The 24,906-nt window shown below is 39.6% G+C and overlaps 1 pseudogene; it reads left to right on the top strand.

The window, feature by feature from the left end:
- The first annotated feature begins 483 nt into the window (after positions 1–483).
- On the top strand, positions 484–18,915 carry LOC136142283 (peptidyl-prolyl cis-trans isomerase A pseudogene; annotated as a pseudogene).
- The last annotated feature ends 5,991 nt before the right edge of the window (positions 18,916–24,906 follow it).

Genomic DNA, 24,906 nt, shown 5'->3' with positions numbered 1-24,906 from the left:
AGGAGACAGATGACAGGAGATTGGGGATGGGCAAAGGTTGCTGAGAATTTCAAGACAAGGGAAACAAATGTGGACTTAGAGAATAACACTGTCAGTCTGGCCCTGCATCCTAACAAGGTATTTGGAAGCAGGAGGGGTCAGAGGTGACTCCAGGGCTTAGGACCAGGTCACTGATTGATGGTGGGGACATCATAAACTAACAGAGAAGCCTGGGCCACACTTTGGCAGGAAAGAGAATGTAACTTGGCTCTCTGGGGCCCGAGCTGATGCTGGGCTGTGCACATGTAAACACTGCAGACGAGGTGACACTCCAGAGAAGAGGACCGTCCCAGCTGCAGATTCACACATGGGAGCCCCCGCATGGCTGATGTTTCCTGTAATGGTATGAAAATAACCGCTCTCAGAAAGTGGTAGTAAGAGGAAGGCCCTGGGCTAAGGACTGGGCCTCGAGTGCTTCGTGCTGTTGGCAGTGAGAGGAGAAGGATGCTCAGGAAGGTCGGGGGAGAAGCAGCAACAGCGTCAGGAGTCCTGTGAGTGCACCAGCCTCTCGCTCCGCTTGTGACCTTTCACGACTTGTCCCCTCTACCTGGGATGCCCTTCCCCCACACCCCAGCCCATCACCAGGGAAACTTCTCTTCCCCCTTAAAACCGCATCTCACGTGTCACCATCTCCAGAGGACCTTCCCTGACCTCCTCCCTTCTGCCCCCTCAAACACACACACACACACACACACACACACACACACACACACACACACACACAGCTCACCCCCACCCCATTCCTTTCCTGTGCATGTGTTTTTACAGGCGCGCACACCACACGAGTATCAGCTGCCTGTGAGGGAAGGATCTGCTCCAGGCCTCTCTCCTTGGCTTGTGGATGGCCGTCTTCTCCCCCCGTCTCTCACATCATCTCCCCACTATCCATGCCTCTGTGTCCACATTTCCCGTTTTCATAAGACAGCAGTCACATGGGATCTCATGGTGTTTACTTGGTTACCTCTGTAAAGACCCTGTTTCCAAATACAGTCACATTCTGTGGTCCTGGGAATTAGGATTCAACATGCGTATTTTGCAGGATACCATTCAACTCTTAACCATGTCCAAGCTGAACCCGTTTTCTAAGGGCTGGTCTTCTCCTTATTACCCATAAACAGAACAGAAAAGTAGTGAATGATGATATCCTATGTAGAGGGTCCAGTCCTCAAATCCTTTCTATTTTATGTGAAAGAAAAACAGAAACGTTGGTATAGACCCATTTGAACACATGTACAAACACAAAACCAAAGGAGTTCTGGAACTTCAGCCTCATCTACAAATGCTTCCCTAGAACAGACCCATCCCTGCCTTGGCTGCTCAGCTGACTTAGGGTTTACTCATTTACCAATAGCGCGAGTCAGAGGGATCTCAGAATAAGCAAGACGTCCACTGCTGCCAAACAGAACAGGTCACAGGAAGCCCACGGCCAGGTAGAGCAACAGAAGGAGCCAGGCCGAACCTGGGAAAGTCTCCTCACCTCTCTCAGCCCCAATTTCCCATCAGTAAAGTGCAGATGAGGATAATAGTACAGCCCACTGGCTCATTCTAAAGATTAAGCAAGATACGAAGCTAAAATGTACATCACAGTGCGTGACAAATAGTAAGTGGTCCATAAATGTTAGCTTAAAAAGATGTAAGCATAGCCAGGTGTGAGCTAAGTACTCATTCTTCCTGGTTCACTGGATTTAGAAGCGATAACCAGGTGGCCTCTTACTTCACTTAGCGTCCTCTGGAGGCCCCAATGCTAGCCCACTCCCATTGCTGGAGTTTAATGTGTTAAGACAGCTTCGCTCTGATGAGTCCTCGTTTCATAGAAGGCTTGCTTTGAGATCCATAATACAAGAGGGGTTCTCCCAAACACACACAGGCAGTATAGACCGAGGCAATCGTTTCCATGACAACAAGGAACCTAGGAAAGTGACAGGTAAATTTCTGCCACGTCCGTACCTCATCCCACTCTTCTCACAGGTGAGTTTTTTGCCTCATGGTTTTGAGACACTGAAAAATACAGCAGCCCACCTTAGAATATGCGCCACAGAAAAGATACTTAAAAGGCAAGTCCAGTCTGCCTAAGGTTTTGACTGGACATCAATCATTCCTTTAGATTAATGCAGATGTCAGACCAAGGGTAAGAGAATGTATGTATAGGGTGGGGGGGCATTCATAGCTTGTCATTATGTGTTGAAACAATTCTTTTTTTTTTGCGGTACGCGGGCCTCTCACTGTTGTGGCCTCTCCCGTTGTGGAACACAGGCTCCGGACGCGCAGGCTCAGCGGCCGTGGCTCACGGGCCCAGCCGCTCCGCGGCATGTGGGATCCTCCCTGACCGGGGCATGAACTCGTGTCCCCTGCATCGGCAGGCGGACTCTCAACCACTGCACCACCAGGGAAGCCCATGTGTTGAAACAATTCTTGATTTCACTGAGGATAGGCAACAAGAAGCTCTTTTCTTCAGGTCAACAAAGTCTGGTCAGGTGAGCTCTGGGGCGCTTGCTTCATTAAAGCAGAGGTAGGAGATAAAAACACAATATGCAATTGCAACTGGTATAGCTACATTAACATGAAATAAAATAGAATTACAGCAATATCAATTAGTAGGGAGAAAGACTTTAACTTCAGAACGATAAAAGGCTTAATTAATCATGAATATATAACAAAGTGTCCATCATTTTGTTTGTGCTAAAAATATGGCCAACAATATATAAAAAGATAATTAGTAGAATTATAATAAAATTGAAAACTTTTCAAACATTGCATACTGGTCTCCTTAATGGATAGGTCGAGCAGACAAGCATATTAGTAAAGATATTGAAAACTGGAATTAAACCATTAACAATTTAAACTTTATAACTGCTGTGTAATTCCTGAAGAATACATATTCTAAAAACCATACACTGAACACTGGTAAACATTGACTATATCCTTGGCTACAAAGCTCGTCTCAATAAAAATCAAACAATTTCAGTTATGGCATATTCTCTGTGATCACAATGTCAGAAATCAACATCACAAAGATAAAATGAAAATTCTTGCTTTTCAAAATTTTTAAATATGCTTTAAAAATCTTTAGGTGAAGAAATAAGTCTTAATGGAAATTAGAACTATTTTGAAATAAAAGTTAACACAAATGCTATATCTAAATGTGTGGGATGAATTTAAAGCCATGTTTAGCAGGAAATTTATTCCTTAAATACATATATCAGAGAAAAAAATAAAGGATGAAGATTAATGCAGTAATAGTCTATTTTAGTAAGTTTAGAAACAAAATGGAAGAATTAACCCCCAGAAGATAAAAAGAAAATATTAAAGATGAGAGCCAAATTAACGAACCAGTACATGAATATACAATAAAAGAGGGTCAAGAAAACCAAAAATTTGTCCTTTGACATAAATAATAAAATTGATAGACTTCTGGTTTCAGCACTTATAGGAAAAGAGCTTGAAAGTCGCCATTTCATTTCTTACAAAAAGAAAAAAGCTGAACAATTGAAAATCAACAACTTTTCTTGGATCCTTCAGAGAATCAAAGTATCAGAGCAAACTGCGACCCCAAAGTCTATAATGACAGGCAAATACAGAGACTCATAACAGAGAACAGCTAACATATAGCAAAAGGCACTGGAGATAACCCTTAAATGGTAACAGACAAAATGTTGGAGTTTGAGTGTGGCCTAGCCAGAAAATGAGAAACTCCTGGGGACCCAACCTCAGGGAGAATCCCATGCTTTCATGGGCTTTCACTCCAGGAACCACACCATGTTCGCCAAGTAAGGATCCAGGAAAAATTTTCCCTTTGTTTCTAGCAGGAGGGGAAAAATAACCTCTTTGAAATATTCCCAGAGAGTTCTCCACAACAAAGACCTACCCTCCAGCAGAAAAGACTTTAACTGAGCCTTATCCCACCTGGGGGATAGAGCATGTGCCTGACTGCCAGCACCCTCTGTGTGTCACCTAAAAGGGGGATATCTGAGAAGCGCTTCCGAAGCTCACAGTTCAGGGACATAGGACCACTAAAATTTTAACTGTAAGATTATAGAACATTTACCCTTTGACACACACCACCACCATACCAATATAATTCACAGATGGAAGCAGAGACCCAGAGGAAGTATTTTCATGGAAGCCAGTAGACAACAGGGGAGACAAAAAGAAAAAAGAAAAAAAAAAGACATGACAAGAATTTGAAACCTCTGTCATCTACAGCTACAGCAAACATTAAATATAGGCAAACTTAACCAAAATGCATAAAACCTCACACTACAAGTTTATTTAACTTAGTGTGTATCACTCAATACATCATGCCTAGTTTTAACAACAAATTACAAGGTATGTTAAATAAAAAGAAAAAACAGTCTGGAAAGACAAAACAAGCATCAAAATAAGACTCAGATGTGACACATATTTTGGAATTATCAAGCAGGAAATTTAAAATAACAATGATAATATGTTAAGGAGTCTAATAGAAAAGTAGACAATATGAAAAAATAAATGAGTAATATAAGCAGAGAAACAGACACTATGAGAAGCAATCAAAAGAAAATTCTGGAAAACTAAAACATGGTAACATAAATGAAGAATGCCTTTGATGGGCTCATCAGAAGAATGGGCATGGCTGGAGAAAGAATCAGTAAACTCGAAGATGTGTCAATAGAAACTTCCTAAATTATAATACAAAGGGGAAAAAAGAATGAAAAATAAAAGAACAAAATATCTAAGAATTCCAAAAATGTGTAACACATGAATAATTTGAATATCAGAAGGCGAAGAAAGAGAACAAAATAGAAGAATATTTGAACTAGGACTTTCGATGTCCAAGGGCAAGAGAAGATGGATGTCTCAGCTCAAGCAAAGACAACAAATTCACCCTTTCTCCACCTGTTTGTTCTATTCAGGGGCTCAAGGGATTGGATGATACCCTTCCACATTAGTGATGGAAGATCTTCTTTACTCAGTTTACCAATTCAAATGCTAATCTCTCTAAGAAACATTCTCACAGACACACCTAAAAATAATGTTTTACCAGCTATGTGGGCATCCCTTAGTGTAGTCAAGTTAACACATAACAAGGTTAGGGGGCCTCTCTTATTTTCTAAAGCCTTCAACTAGTTGGAAGAGTCTCACCCAACTTATGGAGGAAAATCTGTTTTACTCAAAGTCTGTTGATTTAAATGCTAATCTCACCTTTAAAAAAATACCTTCACAGTGACATTTAGACTTGTGTTTGACCAAATATCTAGGTACTGGGCCCTAGCCAAGTTGACACTTAAAATTAACCAGAGAGGGGCTTCCCTGGTGGCGCAGTGGTTGAGAGTCTGCCTTTCAATGCAGGGGACACGGGTTCATGCCCGGGTCCGGGAAGATCCCACATGCTGCAGAGCGGCTGGGCCCGTGAGCCATGGCCGCTGAGCCTGAGCGTCCAGAGTCTGTGCTCCGCAGCAGGAGAGGCCACAGCAGTGAGAGGCCCGCGTACCGCAAAAAAAAAAAAAAAAAAAAATTAACCAGAGAGGACTTCCCTGGTGGTCCAGTGGTTAAGACTCCCTGCTTTCACTCCAGGGGGTATGGGTTTGATCCCTGGTCAGGGAACCAAGATCCCACATGCCATGTGGCACGACAAAAAAGAAAAAAAAAAAAACAGATTAATGAGGAATATTACATAATGATAAAGAGTTAAATTTTATAAAAAGACATAATGATTCTAAACGCATATGTTGTTAACAACAGAGTGCCAAAATACATGAAACAAAACCTGATTGAAATTTAAGGAGAAATAGACAAATCATCTATTGGGGTTGGAAACTTTTGTCAAATAAAAACAATTCTGGACTTAGATAAGGAGAGATTTTATTCAGAAGAAAAACTATTGTAACAGGGAGATCTACCCCATCTCAGAAATCTGCAAGCATCTCAAAATCAAACAAAAACGTAAGCAGTACCTTTGGTACTGCCAATTAGAAGAAATGCCCAGCAGGGTCTGACAGGACACGTGTCACAATGTGGTCAGCCAATTCTCAATATAAACTGATAAGGGAAGATGCTCTGCACTTTAGTACTTGCTCACACTTGGGGACAAGCAAAGTTCAGGGGCCCTAGGGAAGAGAGAAAACTGACTAAATTTTGGTCAAGACAGAATAGAGAGTAAGAAATAGACAACTGTGGACACTTGGTCAGTCAAAACTCCCCTGTTAGTAATTGATAAATCAACCAGGTGGAAAATCAATAGGATGTAAATGACCTAAACAGCACCATCAGGTAAACTGGTCTAATTGAGACTTATGAAATACTCCATCCAACAAGAGTAGAATTCACCTTCTTCTCAAGTCACATGAATTTTCTCAAGAACAGTCACCAAGATAAACCACATTCTAGGCCATAAAACACACCTTAACCCCTTTAAAGGAAAGCATATGGAGTGATATCAGCAAGATGTTGGAAACCATGGATCTTCCTTCCTCCCACAAACAAACTGGTTCAGCAACAATTCATGGACAAATTCCCATTGTGAGAAATCTAGAAACTAAGAGAAAGTCTCCTGCACCCGAGGAAAGCTAAACCAGACTCACTGAAGCAGGTAGGGAGATTTGGGACACCTCTCACTGGGGTCCCTGATCCCAGCCCAGCTCCATAGGATCCGGAAGAGATCCCCTAGCTCCCAACTTCACCCAGGGAAATGAAGGGGTTGGTTCACATATCCAACACCCCAACTTTTTCAAAGGGGCTCCCTAGAGGACTGGCTTTTGTCTTGCTAGTTGGACTTCTGACATGTCCGGCATAGTCTAGCAGCCAGGGCAGAGCTGAACTGATGGCTTGAGCTGGTAGATGCCATAGATTCTTTCCTCTGCTCAGCACAGAATGAACAGATGGAAAATCCCAGCTTTCATCTTCCTCCTGGGGAAGGAAAGAGTTGATCCGTGCAGCCAGCTTCCCAACTTCTCCTGAGATGCCCAAAGACCTAGCATCTATCTCACTAGTCCTAGAGTTCAAACAGGTCCAGCACCATCTACCAGCCCCAGGAGAGACAGAAGGCAATTCTCCAGAAACTAATCCTAATAAAAGAAATCACACAAAGTATATTCTCATACCACAAAGCAATTGAATGAGAAATAAACAGCAGGAAGGTAGCTCTAAAGTTCCCAAATATTTGGAAATTAAACAATACATTTTAAAATAATACAACAAAGAAAAAGTCTCAAGAGAAATTTTGAAAAATACTTTGAACCTAATGAATATAAAATACAACTTATAAATTTTGTGAGATGAATGGAAAGTAGTGCTTAGAAGGAAATTCGTGGTATAAAATACATATTTTAGAAATGAACAGTGATCTATTATCCATAATCTAAGTTTATATCTTAGGAAACTAAAGAAAAAATACATTTAAGTCTAAAACTAGAATAAAAATAGAAATAATAAATATTAGAGCAGAAATCAATAGAATTTAAAACAGGACAGAAATAGAGAAAATCAAAGAAACTTAAAGCAGTTTCTTTGAAAAGATAATAATAAGTGATAAACCTGCAGACAGGCTAACTGAAAGAAAAAGAGAGAGTACAAGATACAAATATCATAAATGAAAGAAGGATCATATAACTGATCCTATGAAAATTTAAAAGATAACAACAGAATACTATTAACAATTCCATGCCCACAGTTCTCATAACCTGAATGAAATGGACCATTTGTTTGAACGACACAAACTACAAAAAGTCACACAAAGAGAAACAGATAATCTGGGTAGGCCTAAAACTATTACAGAAAATAAAAATTAATAGCCTTCCAAAAAGGGAAGCACTAGACCCAGATGATTTCACTGGTGAATTCTACCAAACACTTAATGAAGAAATAATATCGATTCTCTATAATCTCTTTTGGGAAATAGGAACAGAAGGAACACTTCCTAACTCATTTTATGAGGCCAACATTACCCTTTTATGAAATCCAGATAAAGATACCACAAGAAAGAAAAACTATAGACCATTCTCCCATGAGCATAGATACAAAAATCTTCAACAAAATATTAACAAACTGAATCCCACACTGTATTAAAAAATATACACCATGATAAAGTATATATGCAAGGCTCATTCAACATGCAAAAATCAATCAATGCAAACCATATCAATAGTCTAAAGAAAAAAATAACATGTGATAAGGTCAATTGATGCAGAAAAGCATCAGACAATAACTTACATCCATTCATGATAAAAGCTCTCAGTGGGGCTTCCCTGGTGGCGCAGTGGTTGGGAGTCCACCTGCCGAGGCAGGGGACACGGGTTCATGTCCCGGTCCGGGAGGATCCCACGTGCCACGAAGTGGCTGGGCCCGTGGGCCATGGCCTCTGAGCCTGCGCGTCCGGAGCCTGTGCTCCGCGGTGGGAGAGACCACAACAGTGAGAGGCCCACGTACAGCAAAAAAAAAACTCTCAGCAAACTAGGAGTACACAGACAGATTCTCTACATGGTAAATAACACAAAAAATCTATAGCTAACATCATACTTCATGATGAGAAAGTAAATGCTTTACCACTTTGGGGAACAAGGCAATGATGTTCTCGCTCGCCACTCCAATTCAAAATTATACTGGAATTCCTAGCTAGTGCAAAAAGACGGGGGGGGGGGGCGGGGTAAGGGGTTACAAATTAGAAAGGAAGAAATAAAAATATCTTTGCAATTGTGATTTTCTATGTAGAAAATGCTCCCCCAAAAAGGTCAAGATAAACTTCTGGCACGAATAGCAATTATAGTAACTTTGTATTATATAAAGATAATATAAAAATGTCCATTGCTGTGGAGACCTTCAAGATGGCATAAGAGTAAGACGTGGAGGGCTTCCCTGGTGGCGCAGTGGTTGAGAGTCCGCCTGCCGATGCAGGGGACATGGGTTCGTGCCCCAGTCCGGGAAGATCCCACATGCCGCGGAGCGGCTAGGTCCGTGAGTTATGGCCACTGAGTCTGCACATCCGGAGCCTGTGCTCCGCAACAGGAGAGGCCACAACAGTGAGAGGCCCACGTACCGCGTAAGAGGGGTGGGATAGGGAGGGTGGGAGGGAGAGAGACGCAAGAGGGAAGAGATATGGGAACATAGATACATGTATAACTGATTCACTTTGTTATAAAGCAGAAATTAACACACCATTGTAAAGCAATTATACCCCAATAAAGATGTTTAAAAAAAAAGGGTAAGATGTGGAGGTCACCTTCCTCCCCACAAATACATCAGAAATACATCTAGATGTGGAACAACTCCTACAGAACACCTACTGAATGCTGGCAGAAAACCTCAGACCTCCCAAAAGGCAAGAAACTCCCCACATACCTGGGTAGGGCAAAAGAAAAAAGAATAGGGACAGGACCTGCACCAGTGGGAGGGAGCTGTGAAGGAGGAAAGGTTTCCACACACTAGAAGCCTCTTCGCAGGTGGAGACTGTGGGTGGAGGAATGGGGGGGCTTTGGAGCCGCGGAGAAGAGCACAGCAACAGGGGTGTGGAGGGCAAAGCGGAGAGGTTCCCACACACAGGATCGGTGCTGATCGGCACTCACCAGCCCGAGAGGCTTGACTGCTCCCCCGCCGGAGCGGGCGGGGCTGGGAGCTGAGGCTCAGGCTTCGGTCGGAGCGCAGGGAGAGGACTGTTGTTGGTGACGTGAACACAGCCTGCAGGGGGTTAGTGTGCCATGGCTAGCCGGGAGGGAGTCTGGGAAAAAGTCTGGAGCTGACTAAGAGACAAGAGACTTTTTCTTACTTCTTTGTTTCCTGGTGCGTGAGGAGAGGGGATTAAGAGCGCTGCTTAAAGGAGCTCCAGAGACGGGTGCAAGCCCGCGGCTAAAAGTGCAGACCCCAGAGATGGGCATGAGACGCTAGGGCTGCTGCTGCAGCCACCAAGAAGCCTGTGTGGGAGCACAGGTCACTCTCCACACCTCCCGTCCTGGGAGCCTGTGCAGCCCACCACTGCCAGGGTCCTGTGATCCAGGGACAACTTCCCCGGGAGAACACACGGCGTTTTCTTTAAGAAAATAATCTGGGCTTCACAGGCAAATTCTATCAAACATTTAGAGAAGACCTAAAACCTATCCTTCTCAAACTCTTCCAAAATACAGCAGAGGGAGGAACACTCCGAAACTCATTCTACGAGGCCACCATCACCCTGATACCAAAACCAGACAAAGATGTCACAAAGAAAGAAAACTACAGGCCAATATCACTGATGAACATAGATGCAAAAAACCTTAACAAAATATTAGCAACAGAATCCAACAGCACATTAAAAGTATCATACACCATGATCAATTGGGGTTTATCCCAAGAATGTAAGGATTCCTCAATATATGCAAATCTATCAATGTGACACACCATATCAACAAACTGAAGGAGAAAAACCATATGATCATCTCAATAGATGCAGAAAAAGCTTTTGGCAAAATTCAACATCCATTTATGATAAAAACCCTCCAGAAAGTAGGCATAGAGGGAACTTACCTCAGTATAATAAAGGCCATATATGACAAACCGACAGCCAACATCGTTCTCAATGGTGAAAAACTGAAACCATTTCCTCTAAGATTTGAAACAAGACAAGGTTGTCCACTCTCACCACTATTATTCAACATAGTTTTGGAAGTTTTAGCCACAGCAATCAGAGGAGAAAAAGAAATAAAAGGAATCCAAATCAGAAAAGAAGAAGTAAAGCCATCCCTGCAGATGACATATGATAATATACATAGAGTATCCTAAAGACGCTACCAGAAAACTACTAGAGGTAATCAATGTATTTGGTAAAGTAGCAGGATACAAAATGAATGCACAGAAATCTCTTGCATTCCTATACACTAATGATGAAAACTTTGAAAGAAGAATTAAGGAAACACTCCCATTTACCATTGCAACAAAAAGAATAAAATACCTAGGAATAAATCTACCCGAGAAGACAAAAGACCTGTATGCAGGAAACTGTAAGACACTAATGAAAGAAATTAAAGATGATACCAACAGATGGAGAGATATACCATGTTGCTGGGCTGGAAGAATCAACATTGTGACAATGACTATACTACCCAAAGCAATCTACAGATTCAATGCAATCCCTATCAAACTACCAATGGCATTTTTCACAGAACTAGAACAAAAAAAATTCACAATTTGTATGGAAACCCAAAAGACCTCAAATAGCCAAAGCAATCTTGAGAAAGAAAAATGGAGCTGGAGAATCAGGCTCCCTGACTTCAGACTATACTACAAAACTACAGTAATCAAAACAGTATGGTACTGGCACAAAAACAGAAATATACATCAATGGAACAGGATAGAAAGCCCAGAGATAAACCCACGCACATATGGTCACCTTATCTTTGATAAAGGAGGCAAGAATATGCAATGGAGAAAAGACAGCCTCTTCAATAAGTGGTGCTGGTAAAAATGGACAGCTACCTGTAAAAGAATGAAATTAGAACACTCCCTAACACCACACACAAAACTAAACTCAAAACAGATTAAAGACATAAATGTAATACCAGACACTATAATACTCTTAGAAGAAAACATAGGCAGAACACTCTATGACATAAATCACAGCAAGATCCTTTTTGACTCACATCCTAGAGAAAAGGAAATAAAAACAAAAATAAACAAATGGGACCTAATGAAACTTCAAAGCTTTTGCACAGCAAAGGAAACCATAAACAAGATGAAAAGACAACCCTCAGAATGGGAGAAAATATTTGCAAATGAAATAAGTGACAAAGGATTAATCTCCAGAATTTACAAACAACTCATGCAGCTCAGTATCAGAAGAACAAACAACCCAATCCAGAAATGGGCAGAAGACCTCCAAAGAAGATACACAGATTGCCAACAAACACATGAAAGGGTGCTCAATATCACTACTCATTAGAGAAATACAAATCAAAACTACAGTGAGGTATCACCTCACACCGGTCAGAATGGCCATCATCAAAAAATCTACAAACAGGGCTTCCCTGGTGGCGCAGTGGTTGAGAGTCCGCCTGCCGATGCAGGGGACGTGGGTTCGTGCCCCAGTCCGGGAAGATCCCATATGCTGCGGAGTGGCTGGGCCCATGAGCCATGGCCGCTGAGCCTGCGCGTCTGGAGCCTGTGCTCCGCAACGGGAGAGGCCACAACAGTGAGAAGCCCACGTACCACAAAAAAAAAAAAAAAAATCTACAAACAATAAATGCTGGAGATGGTGTGGGGAAAAGGAAACTCTCTTGCACTGTTGGTGGGAATGTAAACTGATACAGCCACTATGGAGAACAGTATGGAGGTTCCTTAAAAAACTAAAAATAGAAATACCATATGACCCAGCAATCCCACTACTGGGCATATACCCTGAGAAAACCATAATTCAAAAAGAGTCAAGTACCACAATGTTCACTGCAGCACTATTTACAATAGCCAGGACGTGGAAGCAACCTAAGTGTCCATCGACAGATGAATGGATAAAGAAGATGTGGCACATATATACAATGGAATATTACTCAGCCATAAAAAGAAACAAAACTGAGTTATTTGTAGTGAAGTGGATGGACCTAGAGTCTGTCATACAGAGTGAAGTAAGTCAGAAAGAGGAAAATACCGTATGCTAACACATATATACACAATCTAAAAAAAGAAAGAAAAAAGAAAATGGTCAGGAACCTAGGGGCAAGACGGGAATAAAGATGCAGACCTACTAGAGAATGGACTTGAGGATACGGGAGGGGGAAGGGTAAGCTGGGACAAAGTGAGAGAGTGGCATGGACATATATACAGTACCAAACGTAAAATAGATAGCTAGTGGGAAGCAGCTGCATAGCACAGGGAGATCAGCTGGATGCTTTGTGACCACCTAGAGGGGTGGGATAGGGAGGGTGGGAGGGAGGGAGATGCAAGAGAGAAGAGATATGGGAACATATGTATATGTATAACTGATTCACTTTGTTATAAAGCAGATACTGTTACACCATTGTAAAGCAATTATACTCTAATAAAGATGTTAAAAAAAAAAGAAAAGATGAATAGAAGTAACTTTACCCTGGAGAAACCCTACCTCAGCCATGTGATCAAGGTCATTAAAAGTCATAAGTCTTGTTGATAGTGTATAACCGAACCCCAGTCTAATTATAAGAAAAGCATCAGACAAATCCCACTTTAAGGATGTTCTATAAAATACCTCACCAATACCTAAAAATGTTGACACCGAAACTACAAGGAAAGTCTGAAAAATTGTCACTGTCTTAGAGGAGCCTCAGGATACATGACAGCTAAATGTGATGTGAGATCATTGATGGGATCCTGAAACAGAAAAAGGACATAATGTGAAAAGTTAAAAAAAATTGGAATAAGGTATGGACTTTAGTGAATAACAGGATACCAATATTGGTGGCTTGTTACCAAATTTATGATACTAATATAATATGTTAATAATAGGGGAAACTGGGTGCAAAGTATACAGGAAGTCTGTACTGTCTTTGCAATTTTTCTGTAATTAAATTTTGCAATTTTTCTGCAATTAATTAAAATTAAAAATAACATTTATTCTAAAAATTCAATAAATGTCTGCCAAGACACATTAAGAAGGAACAACAAAAGATTGTCACAGATCTTTCAGATATTAATAAGGGAATGTCATGAACAACTTTATGGCAATACACTTAATATTTAGATACAATGTATAAATTTCTAGAAAACTATAATTTACCAAAAATTTCCCAGAAGCAATTTAATACTGAATAGTTCTTTAATGATTAAAGCATTTGCATTAGTAATGAAAATCTTCCTACATTGAAAGCTGCAGGTACAAAGAGCTTCACTAGTGGTTCTACCAAACATTCAAGACAGCAATAATTCCAGCATTACGCTAACTATCATTCCCAATAATTGAATAAGAAGGTACAGTTTGCAACTCATCCTGTGAGTCTAACAGCTTGTTAAAACTCTAACAAGAGTTGTATAAGAAAGGAAAATTACTTGTGAATCTCATTCCAAAGTATACGTGCAAAAATCCTCACAAAGTATCAGCAACAGGAAAAAAGGATAATATATCATTAGATTGTGGAGTTATTTCAGAAATGCTTGTTCTGTTTTGCTCTAAAATTTTAATTAATGTAACGTACCATATTACCATATTAAAATGGGAGAATCATAGGATCATCGAAATAGGTGGAGTTAAATCACTTGATATAATTAATAACATAGTCATAATAGAAAGACTTGGCTAAATTTCTATAAGAAAACTAACTTCCTTTAAGGGAATTCCCTGGCAGTCCAGTGGTTAGGACTCTGCTTTCACTGCTGAGGGCCTGGGTTCAATCCTTGGTTGGGGAACTAAGATCCCACAAGCCGCACAGTGTGACCAAAAAAAAAAAAATTTTTTTTAACTTTCTTTACTTGAAAACTGACGGTTACAAAAGATACTTAATGGTGACACACTGAGCAATTTCCATTGAAATGTGGAACAACACAAGGAGGCCCACTACCGCCACTTCAATTTAACATTTGTACTGAAGTCCTAGTCAGCATGGTCAAGTTATATTCAGCAGAAAGGGGGCAGGGCAAGATGACATTATATATATATATATATATATATATATATGCACATTGTATATATAATTATGCACATAGAAATACAAAATAATATAGAGATAAATTATTAGAATTGATAAGTAAGTTTAGCAAGTTCTCCATAAAAAAACACATAAAAGAGAATGGTATTTCTATGTACCATCAACAACAGATAGAAAGTGACGTTTAAAAAGATAACATCTGGGACTTCCCTGGTGGTGCAGTGGTAAAGAATCCACCTGCCAATGCAGGGGACATGGGTTCGAGCCCTGGTCCGGGAAGACCCCACATGCTGTGGAGCAATTAAGCCCGTGAGCCACAGCTACTGAGCCTGTGCTCTAGAACCTGCGAGCCACAACTACTGAGCCCATGTGCCACAACTATTGAAGCCCATGTGCCTAGAGCCCATGCTCTGCAACAAGAGAAGCCACCCCACAATGAGAAGGCCGTGTACCGCAAAGAAGAGTAGCCACAACTAGAGAAAGTCCACGTGCAGCAACGAAGACCCAACGCAGACAAAAATTAAATTAAATTTAAAAAATAATTATAAAATTTTAGTAATTAAGGCAGTGTGGTGTTGGTATAGGGACAGTAAAACGGACAGAACAGGAGAAGGCAGAAATAGAGTTGCTATCATTGTTTGGGTCACCAATTTCCAATGTGGTGAGAGGAGTTTTTCCATACCAACAATTCTTGGGACACCAGCTGGGTGTCCTACAAGTTATCTCAATTCTGACACTATCTACCTGAAGATAGCATCACATTCCACAGGTTAAGAGCTCAGTTCTACAAGACTGCTCCTGACCCCAACTTCAGAGGCCAGTCTCAAGTCCAAGTTATCACCTGTTCTTCTGACCAACAAGCTATAAATCAAAGGTTCCCACAATCCCCTCTTTGGGCTTGATTAACTTGCTACATCAGCTCACAGAACTCAGAGTAACGTTTTACTTACTGGATGGATCACCGGTTGGTTATAAAATGACATGACTCAGGAACAGCAGGATGGAAGAGATGTATAGGCAAGTCATGTGGGAGGGGGTGCAGAGCTTCCAAGCCCTCTCAAGGCACACCACTCTCCCCAAATCTCCACGTTTGCCAAACCAGAATCTTTCCAAACTCCGTCCTTTTGGGGTTTTATGGAGGTTTCATTACATAGGCATGATTGATTGAATTCAACCTTCAGCCTCTAGGCCCTCCCCAGAGGTGGGGGAGGTTAGTGAAAGTTCCAACCCTCTAATCACGTGGTTGGCTCTCCTGGCAATCAGCCCCCACCCATAGGTTTCTCAAGTGCTTTCCAAAAGTCACCTCATTAACATAACAAAACACCATTATGGCTCTCATCCTTAGGAAATTCCAAGTGTTTTAGGAGCTCTGAGCCAGAAACAGGACAAAGACCAAATACATACTTCTCATTATAAATCATAATATCACATAGAACCTTGCATAAATGGATATTTGATTTTTGACAAAAGTAACACTGCAGAGAAGTGGAGAAAGGTCAGTTTTTTTTTCTTCTTAAATGGTGCTGAGACAATTGGGTATACACAGGGAAAAAAATGAAATTTAACCCTGATTTCACCACACACACATACATCAATATACAAAATCCCTCCTCATTATTTACAGATTTGGTACTTGTGGATCCATTTGCTCACTAAAATTTCTTTGTAATCCCAAAATCAATACTTACCGTGTTTTTGTGGTCATTTGTGATCATGCACTGAGTGGTGAATTTGAGTCTTTCAACACAGACATTGCCAGCTGAGGTCGAATAAGGCAATGCTCTCTGCCTTATTTCAGCTCTCATACTGTAAACAATTGTTCTTTTCAAGGTCTATTTAGCGCCATATTTCTTGCATTTTTTTTCACTTGTTTGCGGTGATTTTGCTGTTTGAAATGACCTCCAAGCACAGCATTGGAGTACTGTCCAAGTGTTCCTAAGCAGGCTATGATTTGCTTTATGAGTATTAATAAACTCTGTTCAGGCATGAGTTACAGTGCTGTTGGCCATGAGTTTGTCAACCTAAATAAACCTAGGAGGCAATAATCAAGTAGAAAGCATTTATTTGTGTCGACTTAAAAAATACACAACGTGAGAGTTGCAAGTTAAGTTTTATTTGGGGCAAAATGAGGACTGGAGCCCGGGAGACAGCATCCCAGATAGCTCTGAGAAACTGCTCCAAAGAGGCAGGGCGGAAGGCCAGTATATATGTGATTTTGGTGAAGGGGGAGTACATGCAATAGAGCACATATTTTTTTACAGAAGGTTTCTGCTTGTCTCGTGCAGGTTACTGCTAGTCACAAGGAGCAGATGTCACCATGAAGGCTTTTCGTGCTTTTCTAGATATGAGGAGATGCAAGAATTGGGCTCATAAAATCAGCTCCTGAAAACATCTAACTATCTGAAGACCTGTTCTGCCAGTTTTTCCCAGAGCACAGGGTGCCTCATTTCTGCCCTCCACCCTGAACTGCTTTCAGGGGTGTTGAAAGTCAGCAGCTGCAGCAGCACCTGAGTTAATCCTTGTAGCGATAGATGGCAAGTGCCAATGGCGAGTGCCAATTCGTAGTTGACATTTGAGATCAAAGAAGTGCAACTGGGGCACAAAGGTTCGGGTTGCAACCCAAAGTGTCTCACCAGGGAGTAAAAGTTAGGAGCTTTTAAAGGCAAAGAAGAGGGTTTTGCATTACAAGGAATTTTAGTTGGAATTAGGGGCAGAAGGGAGGTAAAGTTCGTTACTGTGACAAGTTGCAGGTGTTCTTGCCGACTCCCATTCCTTGGTCTGTAGTTTGACCCAGTTCAAAAGTTCATGGCTCTGAAACTGTGCAACACGCTGGGACTCGAACCCAGCCAGAAACCAGATTGGGGTTCCACCCATTTGGGACATGCATAAAGTCCACCTTGGTAATGGCCTCCCAGCTCTATTTTAAGACCCCTTAACATAAGTGACTCCATTTTATTTCACATTTCACAACTTCGAAGTTAATGAGTCAACGATTTGGTATATCCAGAAAAAGGAAGAGGAAATTTGTCCATCTTTACATCAGGCAGCTCTGGAAAGTGCTAAAGTAACAGCTATAGTGTGTGATGATCCTATGGAAAAGATGGAAGAGTGGTTAAGTCTGTGGATTTATAAGATGATAACCAATTAATAAAAGCATAGTGGGCCTCAATGTTGTGAGGCTGAAAGCCAAAGAAATTTACAGTCAGATTACTCAGGGTTAGGAAAATATTAAACCTCCTTGACTAATCCTGGCTGATTGGCTTGCTTGTTTCAAAAGGCAATATGGTGTGAAAAACGTTAAACTTGTAGGTGAGGCAGGTTCTGCAGGTCAGGAGGCTGTGGAAGAATTTTAAAAGTATCCACTAAGTGTTGTACAGGAAAAGGGTAATGGGAAGAGAAGATTTACAATGCTGATGAGACTGGCTTGTTTTAAAAGGACATTGGCAAAGAACCTATACAACACAAATGACACTTCAGTCGGTGAAAATGTCACCAGAGACCCGTAGGAACCTAATCCTGTATTCTTCCTAAGAGCATAGTTCATCATTTGCTAATTCAGTGTTTATGGTGACTTTGTAGAATATAACTATTGTGAATAATGAGAATCAGGTATATATATATATATAACCTTACAAATCAATAAGGAAAAGACAACAAAGACCTCTACAGAAAAATGAACAAAAGATTTGAACAGTTCCTTCAAAACAGGGTAATTCCACATGTCCAAAGATCATTTGAAATGGTACTCAACTCAGGAAAATATAAATTAAAACCACAGTACCAGAGGCCTTGCAGATGCCGCCGCCCTGAGCCTCCCACACTGCACACCTTGGTCAACTCCATCATGTTCTTCGACATCGCCATCCAGGGAGAGTCCTTGGGCTGCATCTCCTTCGAGCTGTTTGCAGACAAAGTTCTAAAGACAGCAGAAAGCTTTCGCGCTCTGAGCACTGGGAAGAAAGGATTTGGTTACAAAGGTGCCTGCTTTCACAGAATAGTTCTGGGATTTATGTGCCAGGGTGGTGACTTCACACGCCATAATGGCACTGGTGGCAAGTCCATCTATGGGGAGAAATTTCATGATGAGAATTTCATCCTGAAGCATATGGGTCCTGGCATCTTGTCCACGGCAAATGCTGGCCCCAACACAAACAGTTCCCAGTTTTTCATCTGCACTGCCAAGACTGAGTGGTTGGATGGCAAGCATGTGGTCTTTGGCAAGGTGAAAGAGGGCAAGAATATTGTGGAAGCCATGTGCTTTGGGTTCAGGAATGGCAAGACCAGCAAGAAGATCACCATTGCTGACTGTGGACAAATCTTATAAATCTGAATTGTGTTTTATCTTAACCACCAGACATTCCTTCTGTAGCTCAGGAGAACACCCCTTCACCCCCATCTGCTTGAAATATCCTATAATTTTTGTGTTCTTACTGCAGTTCTTTCGGTTCCATATTTTCCTTATCCCCCTCCAAGTTTAGCTGGATTGCAAAGTTGTTTATGATTATGAAATAAAAACTAAAAAACAACAACAAAAAACCCGACAGTACAAGATCATTACCCACATTCCAGACTGGCAAATTTTTACAGTCTGATAATATCCAGTGGTGAAAAACATATAATTCTAATACTCTATCAGTGGACGTGTGCAATTAATATAACCACTTTGGAAAACAGTTAGGAATTATTTAATAAAATTGAAGACACACGTACTCCGTAGCCCAGCAATTCCACGCTTGAGTAAATACCATAGAAAAGTGCTTGTATATATGCATCAGTTTTCTTAATAAGTATGGAAAATGTTAGAGCTCAGAGCAGCCTCCAGAGAATGGTAATGTGCTCTAGTCTAGAAGTAACCGAGATCTTTTTACCAGATTTGCTCTATTTTTAAAAGCATAACAATTTTCATTTTCTTAGCTTAAGATTCCATTTAAAATATTTTAAGTGTATTAGCATATTAAAATGTACAGAAAGCTAAAGACCCATTCCCCTGCTGTTGTTATGTTAATGGACATGTCATTTCTCATTTTAAGTTTTATTGTCCTTACCTATTAAATAGCGATGAGCCAATTCCATTAGCTAGAAATGTATTAGCAAATAACAGAATACCTGAAGAACAGTGGTTCAAATAGGAGTTATCTTCTCTCACAATAACAGAAATCCAAAAATGAGCAGGCATTGTTTGAATTAAATGGTCTTTGAATTAAAAGACTTAGTCCTTTGAATTAAAGGACTAAGGCTTTTTGTGTTTCACCATCATTACTGTAGGGGAGTAAAACTTGCCACCCCAAAATGTCTCTTTGGCATGCGGATTATTTGGAGCTGAAAACAATCAAGGCCCAAAAGACTCAGGAAGAACCTTTGACTTTCCCCCTAAGTGCCTAAAAGAATGTGGATAGAGGACCTGTTCCAGGAAGGGAGCTATCCCTAAAGATAACTACAATTACGAACTAGGTGTGTGGACAGGGACGGACTTAGCTAAGTCTGTTGGTTAAAATTCCTTTCTGTGGCCCAATGTCTCCGCCTGGCCCAGCAAACATTTGCTTTTCCATCTCCATGTCAATTGCCTTTCTCCCCCGTGAAATCCCAAACCACTAACTACATCAACATCCTCTTTTGTTTTTACCTGAGGATGGTATATAAGGTGAGGGTTTCAGCCATTTTGGTGAGTTACTCAGTGTTCCTGGGTCTCTTCCATGCATACATGTTATTAAACTTTGTTTGATTTCCTCCTGCTAATCTGTCTCATGTCAATTTAGACTAGCCAGAAGAACCTAGAAGGGTAGAGGAAAATTTCTTCCTCCCCAACATTACCATGTGGCTGTACGATGGCTCCTGTACTTCCAGGCATCACATCTGTGTGTTATAGGTAAAGAGGGTAAAGGAATGAGGCTAAACACATGTTATCTGTCCTTCTTTTCATCAGTAATCAAAATGATTTCTCAGAACACTACTTAGATTTTTCTTTCTTTCATCTTTTTGGCAAGAACTATGCCACAAAGTCAGTCTTGGTTGCAGGGGAGACTGGAAAACAAGAATTCATCTTTCCAGCCTCTGGAGTAGAAGAATGTAAAAGAGAAATGCTTAAGGAATGAACACTGTATGAGCCAATACGATGCCAGGTACACTCACCTTACCTACCCCAAAGGGTTGTTATGAGGATCAATTGTGCTGTCAGATTTGAAAACCTTTAGAATTTACAAAGTACTAAACACATATAAGGAATTATTATGCTCACCTTTTGGAACGAAGTATTATTTGGTACGTTAGTGAACACACATTATGATTCAATGGTTAATTACTGAGAAAAAAATCTTCTATGCAAGTATTATACTAGATGATTTAAATCTATCTATTTTTATCTATTTTGAACATCAGCTAGCAACTGCTAGCTTGGGACTTTGCTCAGGATAGGATATCTCTACTTAATGAACCAATGTAAAAAATTCCTTTCTTTTCTGGGAGATGAATCTGGGAAGCTTGTCATATTATTTGTCTCTGACTAAAGATTCTACTGCGGATGGATGGAAGGCAAAGAGAAAATATTCCCTATAGAAATAGGCAAAGGAAAACTGATATTGATTTTTAAGATAAATTCAGAGCAAATCTCACAGGCTCTGGGTATATCTAGGTCACTGGAAGAAAAAAAAAGACTGTAGCACTTTGCTGACAGATAAGAGAAATATAGTTATTTCTTATACGTGGTTATTAAATGGATTCAGAACTTTTTATTATTATACCAAGATTATTTCAACCAAGTAGGAACTACATACATATATGAACAGAATGCAAGAAAATAATTTTGACAATACTATGCATTTAGATCGGTTTTGAATAAGGAACTTGTGGTTAAATTAACTTTAAAATCCCAAATAAAACGACTTACAAATTCCAATCATTTCAAAGTGGCAGCTACTTCACACATGATTATGTGGTCCAAAAAGAATACAGTGAATTCGTCAGTGGTTATTTCTCTCTCATCCAACTCCAAAATCATTCAAGATACCGCAGGGCCATTCTAGGTGTTTTCAGAATTACTAGCCTTAAGTATTGACTGAAGTGGTAATTTAGCAATCTCAACAAATGAATCCAATGGACTACTTAATCAGTCAACAAAGATATATTAAGCACCTAATACGCGGCAAGCTCTACACTAGGCACTAGGGATACAATGGTGAAAGAAAAGACATATCTGCCGTGTCTAAAAGACAAATTTTAAACGTACACTCAAATGATATCGTCCTTAAATGCTTAACACAATTCCTAGCATATAGTACTCATTCAATAAATGTGTACTGATGATATAAAAACAAACAAATAAATAGTGCTATGAAAGCATAGAGTAGGAGGACTAAATCTATTCTGGAGAGGTCAGAAAATGCTAGCTCTGATGTTTAAAGCAAGTTCTGAAGGGTGAGTAGGTATTAACTCAGCAAAAAGAAGGCATGCACCTTATTCGTTTCTAAAATGAACACTATATGCAGATTGTTCTATTCTCTGATCCCTAAAAATTCCTACAGTTACACGCTGATAACTTTGCTCAAGTCAATATCCCCTATTCAATGCTTTCCTTCCACTTTTCACCAGTTCTGATCTCATTTCTTTTTCAAAGCCTAAATCTGTGGAATTACTCTGCAAAATTATGCCTTATTCCAAAAGTGATATTTGGTCTTAATCATTAGTTATCTAGGAGCTAAGATATTTGGAATGTATCAATAGATGTGGTACTTTATTAAATAAGTCTTAAGTGTGTACAACTGGACTGTAAAAAGAAAGCCAGAAAAGGACAGAAATAAATATTTGGAGAAACACTGGTGAAGAATTTTCCAAAATTAGTGACAGCAAACCAGAGATGCAAGAACCTCAGAGAATAAAAACACACACACAAACCTCGAACAAATATAAGCGTATCATACTCAAAAACAAGGACACCTTCCTATTTCAACTTCAACATGTAGAGAGCTTGGAAATCATCATTGCCATACATACAAGAAAAAAACTGAACAAACTGAAAACCAGTGACTTTCCTTGGAACCATTAGAGAATAAAAGTTGTAGGGCAAACCACTATCCCAAAATCTGGAGAGAAAGGTGAATACAAAGAAGAGTTGAGATCAATTTACTTGGATTAGATGCCAGTAGAGTCATAAAGTGATAAGAGCACTCAAACCATAACTTTGAGAAATTACTGGAAGCAGTGTGTAGACTAGTTTGAGAGCGAGGAATCCTTAGGGACTGCAGTCTTAGGGAGGCGTCCACACTTGTGAGTTTTACCTCCAGAGATCCCACCAAGTTCTCATGTTAAAAAGCCAAGAAAAATTCTTTCATTTCTATAAAAAGGGTGGGGGAAGTAACCAAGACCCAACTCTATGTTGTTTACAAGAAACTCACTCTAAAGGCAGAGGTTAAAAATAAATATATGGAAAAAGTATACCATGCAAACATTAAGCAAAAGGAAGACGAAGTAGCTATATTAATTTTAAATGATGCTGACTTTGGAACAATAAAAATTATCAGGGATAAATAGGATCATAATCATAAAAATGTGAACTCTCCAGGGAAACAAAAAGACATGTGTGTAACTTAACAACAGAGCATTAAAATTTGGGAGACAAAAACTGTTAGAACTGCAAGGAGAAATAGAGAAATCAACTATTATACTTCAACAACTGTCTTTCAGTAAGAATATAGTTAACCTGAACAGCACTATCAATCAAACTGATCTAATTGACTTTTATAGAATACTCTATCCAGCAACTACAGAATACGTGTTCTTCCCAAGCTCACACAAAACATCTGCCAAGACAGACCACATCCTGGGCCATAAAACATACCTTACCAAATTTAGCCTGCTGTATAGCACGGGGAACTCTTCTCAATACTCTGTAATGGCCTATATGGGAAAAGAATCTAAAAAGAGTGGATATATGTATATGTATGACAGATTCACTTTGCTGTACACCTGAAACTAACACAACATTGTAAATCAACTATACTCCGGTAAAAATTTTAAAAAACCTTACTTTACCAAATTTAATAGGAATTATGCAAATTATGTTCTCAGAAAACAGTAGAGTTAAACTAGAAATCAATAACAGAAAAATACTTGGAAAAGTCCCAAATATTTGGAAGTTAACCGACACACTACTAAATGACATATGGGCCACAGAAAAAGTCTCGAGAAATTTTAAAATATTTTGAAATAAATTAATATGAAAATACAACCTATCAAAATTTGTGAGATACAGGGAAAGCAGTGCTTACAAGGATGTTCATAGTCTTCAATGCATATATTAGAGAAAAACAAAGATCTACAATCTATAACTTATGCTTGCATCATAGAAAGCTAGAGAGAGAAGAGCAATTTAAACCTAAAGCAAGTATAAGAAAGGAAATAATAAAAATTAGAATATAAGTAAATGAAACTGGAGACAGCAAAATAACAGAGAAAATCAAATAAATCAAAGCTGGTTCTCTGAAAAGTTCAGTAAAATTGATAAACATCTTCCATGCTCACCAAGAAGAAAGAAAGAGGATGCAAAACACCGATATCAGAAATTAAAAGGGGTACAGCAGAGATTGGCACAACGTTGTAAATCAACTCTACTTCAATTTAAAAAGTTTAAAAAAAAATTTTAAAACCCAAAACAATAAATAAATAAAATTGATGCAAAGAGAGAAAGTTAAAAAAAAAAAGGAAAAAAGGGGCCATAGCTATTGATCTCAATGACACACATAGAACTTTCAATTATGATGATGGGGAGTCTGTCTTGGTTTTAATTATACAATGCTTTGGACACATGAAAGGTCGGAGAGAAACAAAGAAAGATGAAGGTAACAGTTCTGTTTTATAGTAGTACTAATCAACTGGAATAATGAGTATAAAAACCCGTTGAAAATAGAGATAATAATAAAGTACCAAAGAATATTTATTAAGAAAAGTTCAGGAAAAGTATTAAGTAAAATGCAAAAATTTACACTGAAAATAATTAACTCATTTAACAAACATCTATTGAGTACTCACTATATGTCTGACACCATTAGAATTTCTTGGGTTATAGCAGAGAATAAAACACTAAAATATCTCTGCCCCCATGGACTTTATATTACATTGAAGAAGAGAGGTAATAAGCTGTAAACATATATAATAAGAAAATTGTATATTAGAATTTGATGACTGCTATGGAAAATTGAAATATGGAGAAAGATAAAAGAGTAGGGATATGGCTACAAGTTTAATACAACACAGGATGGTCAGAGTCAGCCTCGTTGTGAGGTTGAGAGTTTAGCAAAAAAATAGAAGGAGATCTTGAGACATA

This window comes from Phocoena phocoena, chromosome X (genome assembly GCF_963924675.1).
Source record: "Phocoena phocoena chromosome X, mPhoPho1.1, whole genome shotgun sequence".
NCBI classification, from domain to species: domain Eukaryota; kingdom Metazoa; phylum Chordata; class Mammalia; order Artiodactyla; family Phocoenidae; genus Phocoena; species Phocoena phocoena.
This window is presented reverse-complemented; position numbering and strand designations above follow the sequence as displayed.